This window comes from Rattus norvegicus, chromosome 11, assembly GCF_021556685.1.
Source record: "Rattus norvegicus strain SHRSP/BbbUtx chromosome 11, alternate assembly SHRSP_T2T, whole genome shotgun sequence".
NCBI classification, from domain to species: Eukaryota; Metazoa; Chordata; class Mammalia; order Rodentia; family Muridae; genus Rattus; species Rattus norvegicus.
This window is the reverse complement of record NC_141544.1, coordinates 90111772-90119371: the sequence shown is the minus strand read 5'-3', so window position 1 is coordinate 90119371 and position 7600 is coordinate 90111772. Positions and strand designations below refer to the sequence as shown.

The 7600-nt window shown below is 50.5% G+C and overlaps 1 protein-coding gene and 1 long non-coding RNA gene across 27 annotated transcripts in view; one reads left to right on the top strand and one right to left on the bottom strand.

The window, feature by feature from the left end:
* Positions 1-1788: 1788 nt before the first annotated feature.
* On the bottom strand, positions 1789-2886 carry Lppos (LIM domain containing preferred translocation partner in lipoma, opposite strand). The gene is given in 2 exon segments (NR_132630.2): positions 1789-2362; positions 2590-2886. It is a non-coding gene; the product is annotated as an LIM domain containing preferred translocation partner in lipoma, opposite strand (long non-coding RNA).
* Positions 2671-7600, top strand: part of Lpp (LIM domain containing preferred translocation partner in lipoma) — a 633326-nt gene continuing 628396 nt past the window's right edge. For 13 of the 26 annotated variants that reach the window (XM_087575765.1, XM_087575764.1, XM_087575783.1 and 10 more), the window contains exon 1: positions 2671-2838. The gene's annotated coding sequence lies outside the window, so the exon portion shown is untranslated. 26 annotated transcript variants of the gene reach the window in all.

Sequence of the window (7600 nt, the reverse complement as noted above, 5' to 3'; positions counted from 1 at the left end):
ATGAGCTCTTACAACGGAATGCTCGCAGAGAGCAGATGGTCACCCAGCAGTGGGAAGCGAGGTGCCAGGCTTCCTGGGCTCACTATGGAAGCTCAGTGTACTCAAACACTACTGTGAAGAACAAGCTGCTTAGCCCCTCTGGCTTTAGTTTCCCCGTGTACCAGCTCCTGGAATAATGTTGGTTCCTCAGCGGGACTTGTGGGTTAAGCGAATTGCATGGGACAAGTCCTTATAACATTGCCTGGCACAGACTCCAGAAAAAGGGCTGTCATGAGCTTTGGTGAGGCCTTCGGGTATAGGTCTGTAATGAACGCAATGGGGTTTCAAAATCAATCAGCCTGCCTGTGACATAGCTGCTGTTGGCTTTCACACCAACCTGGAGCCTTTCTGAGGCCACAGGGCTGCACCCTTCAACCCTCTGAAATTCTGTACGTCTTCCTTCTCCACAATGGTAAGCCAGCATTTAGACTGTACCATGCTTGCAAATCTACCAAGGTTTCCTGCCCAAGTCTTTGCACACCGTGAAAGGAGAACAAAGAGGAATGAGGCTTTTGGTTGGGCTAGGAGTCCTGATGGCCCAGCGTGTCACCAAACATCCATGACTTTGTCACTTACACTCCAGGTGAGGGCTTCATGAGTTGCCACTTTCTTTTGTGATTAACTTTCCACACTGCTCCTGCGAACACCATGCCTACCGGAGCAATTCATCAGTATTTTAGAAGAAGTGATCTTCCCCAACACGGAGAACAGTTTCAACATAATTAGTAGCATTTCTGGATCAACACAGCACTCTTTCAATGTGTATGACTGAGGAAATGAATGACTCTAATTATACCTTATTAAATTTTATTAATCCTCATTAGAACTCTATTATTCTTTATAAGTGGGTTACCGAGAAGGGAGTGAAGCAAGTGAGCGATGCTGGTCAAGCTCCATTATATCTAAGTGAGCAATGGATGTTTTCCCCTATACTAACTAGTAGTAGCCCAGGGGGCACGGATCGGCTGAAATGCTTAGGGCAGAGCCAATGAATTGTGATCTTTGAGAAACCCTAGGAGCCTGTTTCCCATCTTAAATCAGGCTCATCATAAAGAGAAACGTATTTCATTAGTTTGTGGAATACACAGTTTTGATCTTCTCTGCTGCCGTATTCCTACTTTGGAATGTGTGTAAGCTGGGAGGACAAAGAGGTTAAGCAGTTTGGCCCCGGAGGTGTTTGAATCTGAAGACTGCAGGAGAAGTGTTAAGTCCAAGAGTATGGACTTTGACAGAAAGGGTCATCAAAATCTAACAGAGCTTCCCTGCACCTGTAGTTCACGGTGTACTTTCGGTCTGCATGACTGTGTTAGGCTGCAGAAGGTGAGTGCCCAAGTAGTGGTGGAAGGTCTTGAGAGTGGGGAGTTCAGGAGCTTGCTCAGACAGTCGTGTTGGGCAGGTCATGTTACCATATTTTCCTTAGATTCTACCCACCCAAAGACCGGGATGGGTGGTCGTGTTATTAGCATAGACTGAGGTTGCTGTTAGGGAGGCTGCTGTGAGGCGTTTCTTTTGTGTAGGTACAGGATAGAAACACACACCCACACCCACACCCACACACCAAATGTCTAGTTTTTGTTTAGTTTGTGACAGGGTCTATGTAAACCTCCCTTGTGCCGGGGATTAAAAGCCTTCACTACTGAGGGCCCAAGGGCTTCCAATGTCTCCCAGCCTGAATCTTAACATAGTAAATGGGGCTCTCATCACAGCTCACTTTTACAAATATCAAAGACAAAATATCCGAACCCAACCTTCCAAGAACAGGCCTGTCTTTATTCAAACCAGTTCACCCAGTTGGTGTATTTTCTTTTTTAAGCTGTAAGAACAGAGCAAGCTTTCTGGTTTTCTGGCAGGGCTGGGTTGGGAAGCAAATCTTAAACTCCAAAGGTTCATATCTTTGAACAAAGGACAGGAAGTTGCCCTGAAGCGCTCGAATGCCATTGTTTCTCAAGGCTTGTCAACCACAACCTTCCAGGAACTGGGGTTAGTCACTTCAGTGGGTGGTCAAGTCATCTGCCTAGGTCTAACTTGGGTCTGAGCTCACAGCTCCGGAGCCTGGGTCTTGCCTGGAGGCGGAAACCCAGCTAAGAGTAGAATACTGGCTTGGATCCTAAATATGCACGGTGCAGGACTGGGTCAGGTCCCAGCTTCGCAGCTTCGGAGCTCTCCCGTGTGAAGTGAACTGAAGTTGCTCTCCACCATCCCGCAGTTCTGTGTCCCGCTGGAGTCCTGGGCGGGGCTCACACAAGGCTCTTGGGGTGGGGGGTGGGGTGGGGTGTTCCATGGCAGGATCTCTTCGCTCAAGCTCAGCTTTCCAATCTGTCGTCTGCAGAACGGACCCGAGTTGTGCCGGTTCTCGACTTCCTCTTGCATCGCCTTCCTCTTCCTCCAGTGGAGGCTGATCCCTCTTTCCTCTTCCCATGCTCCCCTCCCCGCGTCCCCTCCTCCAGGAAGTGCACTGCCCAGGGTCACCCACCTCGAGCCGCGGCTGCCCCCCGCGCCCCCTCCCCGTCCGGCTAGTGCGGCGGCCGGCGGGCACACGCCTCCCCATACCTTACATGGACAAATGCGTGCAGGCAAAGTCAGGAATTCAGGCCCCTGACGTCAGCCTCCAGCGCTCAGGGCACCGCACGGGAGACCGCGGGAAGGGGGTGGGGAGGAAGGAGGGGAGAGCACCAACCAGCAGCCACTCCCGGCCTGCTGCCGAAGTTTCACTTTTTGTCTGTGGGTTCGCTCCCAGGGCCCGCTCGAGCTTTCCCGGGATAAGTAGCGTTAGCGGCGGGGAGAGCCGGCCGCTGCAAGGTAAGGGCCAGCAGCGGGGCCGGGCACGGAGAGGACGCGGGCTGGGCGACTCGGGCCGCTGCGGGCCGCGGGCCGGGCCGGGACAATGGGAGGGGGAGTGCCCGGCACCTCCTCCTCCGCCCGAGCCTCCGCCTCCAGCCGTCGCGGCCGCCGCTGCCCGGTCCACCTCCTCCCCCAGGTATTGTAGCAAAGGCTTCCTCCCGTAGTCTCGGCCCGCGGGCGCCTCTCGAACCCCCGACCCCCGGGGACCGGCCGCAGAGGGTGGCGGGGAGCGCGGGTAGCCCTGCTCCGCACGGCCCGCCGCGGAAGTGCGGGTCCCCGGCCGGGAAGCGGGGTGCAAGCCGTGGGGGAGGGGCGGCTGCGGGAGTCCCCGGCGCACCCCGACCCGGGCCTTTCTGGGCGCCCAGGGGGCGGGGCCGCGCCCGTCTGCTTCGAGCTTTCGTGGAATCCCAGTTGTCACCGCAGGAAGGGCCTAGGGACCCAGTGACTCGGAGTCTTCCCATTTTACAGTCAGGGCAGGCGAGGCAACGAAAGGCGGGCTTTCCTGGAAGTCATCCCTGGAAGGTGGAGCCAGGTTAAGATCGGTGGCTCCGGACCCTTACTCCCCTATTGCCTTTTTTTTTCCCCTAAAATTTTAATTTATTAATTAATTATCTTTTTGTAAGGGGTTGTGGAGTCCCCACTGTTTTTAAGCACTGTAGGTTACAGAGGCCAGACTTTGCCCTCTGGGAGTGCTCACTGGAATGCAGGGACCTAACCTGACTCAAAGGAGGAAGGGCCAAATCCTGGAGAGAAAGCTGAGACCTGTGTTTTTTTATTTATTTATTTTGGAAGTTCGCGGAAAGACTTTCTTATGTTGATCTCCATGGGCCTGTGATCGACTTTTTTGAAGGGTGGGGAGTTTTCTTAAGAAAGGCAAGGCCTTTTTTGTCAGGGAGGCAACTGCAGACTAGAGAAGGCTAAATAAGGGTGGGGAGTGGACCGGCTTGGAACTTTGTTCCTGGCTTGGGGTGTGACTATGACCTGAGACCATATCAGTGGAGTTGTGGCTTGGGTACTTGGACAGGACAGTGTAAAATGTCTCTAGCCCTCTTTTTCTTTAGGAAGGGGGTGTTCACTGCTTCCCCTCCCCCACAAGGAAGTCCTGGCAAGACCTCTCAGTGGATCCTGTCTGTGACTCTCCCGTTCTATACACTCCCTTTGCAAATTTGCCTCTGCAGTGAAACTTTCAAAGATGTTAGTGACTTAATGGTTCACTATCCCCTGCACAAGCCAATTTTCAGAAAAGCTTTAGGGGAAGGGCGAACATGCATAGGGCTACTATAAAATGAGTTAACTTCTCTCCAATGGACCCTTTCTTGGTTTTACAAACAGGGAAACAAACCCAGGTCCACAGAAGTTGAGTACTAGCCCTATAGTCTCTGGCGGATTGAGGTGGGAGTGTTGGTGCAGAAACCTAGTAAGATACTTGCTTTCCCAAGAGTCTCCTGGAGATTCTGACCAGTGCCAAGGGGCAGTTAAAGAGGAAATTGTGTATCTTGTATTTAATCTTTGGAAGGCAGCCTGCAGAATGCAGAATCCAGTCTACTGAGGATTTGCTATGGGAAGGGTAGGGGGTCCTGAGCTTGGGCAATGTCTTGCCTTTCCTATCCTGAACCCTCTCCTTCCTTTCTCCTCTCCCCACACCCCTTCCTGCAATTCCTTGTAAGCAGCTCTGGCCTGGAGTTGGGCATAGGCCGTGGGAGAGGAAGCCAAGTTCCTGAATTGATTGTTATGCTGGGATTGAGTACCACTCTTTGTGGAGGGGCATTCTCCTGTGTGAGGAGGTGATTCCTCTGAGAAAGGTAGATGTTTCCAGAGTGGGAGAGGAGACACATTCTGAAAGGCTTTAGGAATGCTGGGCCATCTAGTTTGCATATGACTTTTGAGGGGTTTGAGCAGGCAGGAACATGATTTAGAGAGTTGGCATGGAGAAGCAGCCTCCTGCTGCCCGGTTTCAGGGAGAGGTGATAATTTGGTTTAAGAAAATGATCATGGGCTGTTGTTTCATTTGCTTGGCATGTGTTGCTGAAGACCTATTATGCACCACCACTGTCAAATCTAAAAACCGTATGGCAGGTTCTTAATTTTATTGAGACTGACCTTACTAAGTAAGTTCTCAATCACACCTTTCTTAATGTTTTTATACCGCTGGAACGTGATTGCCTTTTCACTGAAGATGTTTCCTGGTTGAACAAGTTTTTGTTCTAAAGTGGATAATGACACACTTCTTATAGTCACTGTTTTTTTAAATTTGGTAAGAAAATTTGGTTGTCAGGCCCAGGAATGTATAATGCTTTCGCATCTCGTAAAGATACTTTTCTACCAAATATTCTTTGTGAATCCTTATCTCTATATGTAAATAATATTTCTCTGCGAGGTGAGCCTGGTCACAGGGCCACCTCCATTTTAACCCTTTGCCTGGGGTTTCAGAGCTAGTTAGAGGTGTGCACATAACTGCTAATTCCAAACTTGGTGGGCGTATTCTTGGGGTGTATTCCGGCTCTGGAGCTAGTATGGATTACTTGGGTTAGATTTGATTTCAGAACTATGGCTTATAGCGTTCACTGATAGGAGAGGTTAAGCCAAGCTTGTAAGGGCTGATAAGAAACTAAAGAGTAACTTGGTGAACCAGAGGCTGGAGGTAGAGAAAGGAGCAGCCTCAGTGTGGAAAGGGAGCCTTAGGCCCACTCCTCCAGACTCTGAGTCAGTTCACTGCAGGGGGTACAAGAGGAGGACGTCCTTCCTGTGTGGGAGGAGCATCAGGTGTGTGTGTGTGGACCGGGAGGAACATGGTGGGTGTGGTCAGTGTTTTGGCTACTCAGAGGGCCAGCCTCTGGGAAGTAAGCCGCCATATACGGGTCCTGTCTGAATTGGATCTCCAGGACGGAGAGACGTAAACTCAGGAAGTAAGGCCTACCAGACAAAGACGCTACTGTGTAGGTGCCCAGAGTAGGCTGCTTTATTCCGACTGTGTTTTTAAAGGGTCAGCGTGTTTGTGGAGGTTAGAGGACAACTTTGTGGAGTCTGTCGGGTTCCAGAAACTCAAAGCACCATGTTTGTACTGCTAGTGCCTTTTCCTACTGAGCCTTCTTGCGTGCTCTGAAGGACAGGACGATTTTTTCCCCTCAGAGTATAGATTATATTTGTCTTACAGCTCCGGGGGGCCATTAATCTTTTGAGGTTCATGATTCATAGGAGAACAAGGCTGGGTGGGGCCTCTGGAACCTTCTCTGGGAGATAGAGTATTTGTCGTAGAGGCGGAAGGCACGGGGACACTTCTCCTTAAGTGTATGGGTGAATTTGAGACTTTAACCCAGCACAGTAAGGAGGGCCTCTGAGCTAGTTGTGTGCATTGGTGGGTGGGGACATTTCCTGGAATATGTCTTTGGAATGCAGCACTTTGCCTAACTAAACTCTTTAGAGGGAGGGGGAGGGAGGAGGGGTGGGGGAGGGGGAGGGAGAGGGAGTAGGAATGTTTGTTGCTGCTGCGTTTGTGGAAGGTTGAACTTGGGTAGAAATCTGTTGGCCTGGAAGTACACACGAAGCTCAGAACGTTCGGGTGAGCAGGAGAGAAGCAGCGGGAAGTATATTGGGGGAATTTGCTGTCGCTGGCCCATGGCTTGGAAGAAATGGCTAACATGTTCTGACTGAAGATCCCAGGAGTGAGATTGGTCACTAGATGAGGGCTAAAGGCAATAAGGCCGAGAAGATAGCCAGAAAAGCTGAGGCCAGAGGATGTTTATCTTCCCAGCCTTTCTAGGTAGCAATGAAATTTTGAAGCTTTGAGTGCTTTATCGTATGCTCAAGTCATTACCACACTGGTTGCCCAAAGTAGGGTTCACGGTTGCTATAGTTTGGATGTTGTTTGTCTCTTGAGGATTCCGTTGAAGATTTGGTCCCCGAGTTTGTACATAGAGTGGGAGCTTTAGAGGTGAGGTCTAGTGGGTTGGTCTTTAGATTGTTAAGGAGTATCCTTCGAAGGGATTCTCTTGAAACCCAACTTGAACAGTTGTGGAGATGTCACCCTGGCTTCTGATCGCTCTTTCTCTTGGCCGATGTTACTTTTCTCCTGTGGATGCTCCCACTTCATTTATGGCACCGTCTTCCTGGCTTTCACCAGAGCAGGGGTGATATTTGGTGACATGATTTGAGTTTCTAGGGATCCTAAGTAACCTCCTTTCTTCATAATGGCCCCCATTTTTAAGTATTATTAAGTTATATGAACTAAAGTTGGCCTGACGTGATGACCGTCAGTCTCATTTTACAGACGAGGAAGTGAGTTTGGTGAGATAAGCCTGCAGAGCTAAGGGGCATGGTTAGTGCCAAGCTCTTGCCTGGACCTTGGTGTCGTCACTGGACTCTATTATCTGAGTGCATAAGCAAGAAATCTTGATGCGGGTAGTGTTTTCAGTGCACATGCGTTGGGCTTGAGGATGCATGTTCGTGTGTCCGTTCACCTGGGGATGAGGCTGGGGAAGTAGCTCCTTGGGTTCATGCTGGTCTTACCACTGACCCTCCCCTTCTGCTAAGCCTGTCCTCTCCATAGCCAGACTGTGTGGGAATGGAGCCAGCAAGTTAATGCTCCTTCCAACGTACCTCCCTCCCATTCCCCTAGAGTGACCTGGTTTCCATGTAGCCAGTAGAATGGTAGGCTGGGACAGTAAGAAAATGATAAAAAAATATATCGGGGAGACTGTTTTTTTGTCATTTCCCTCACCTT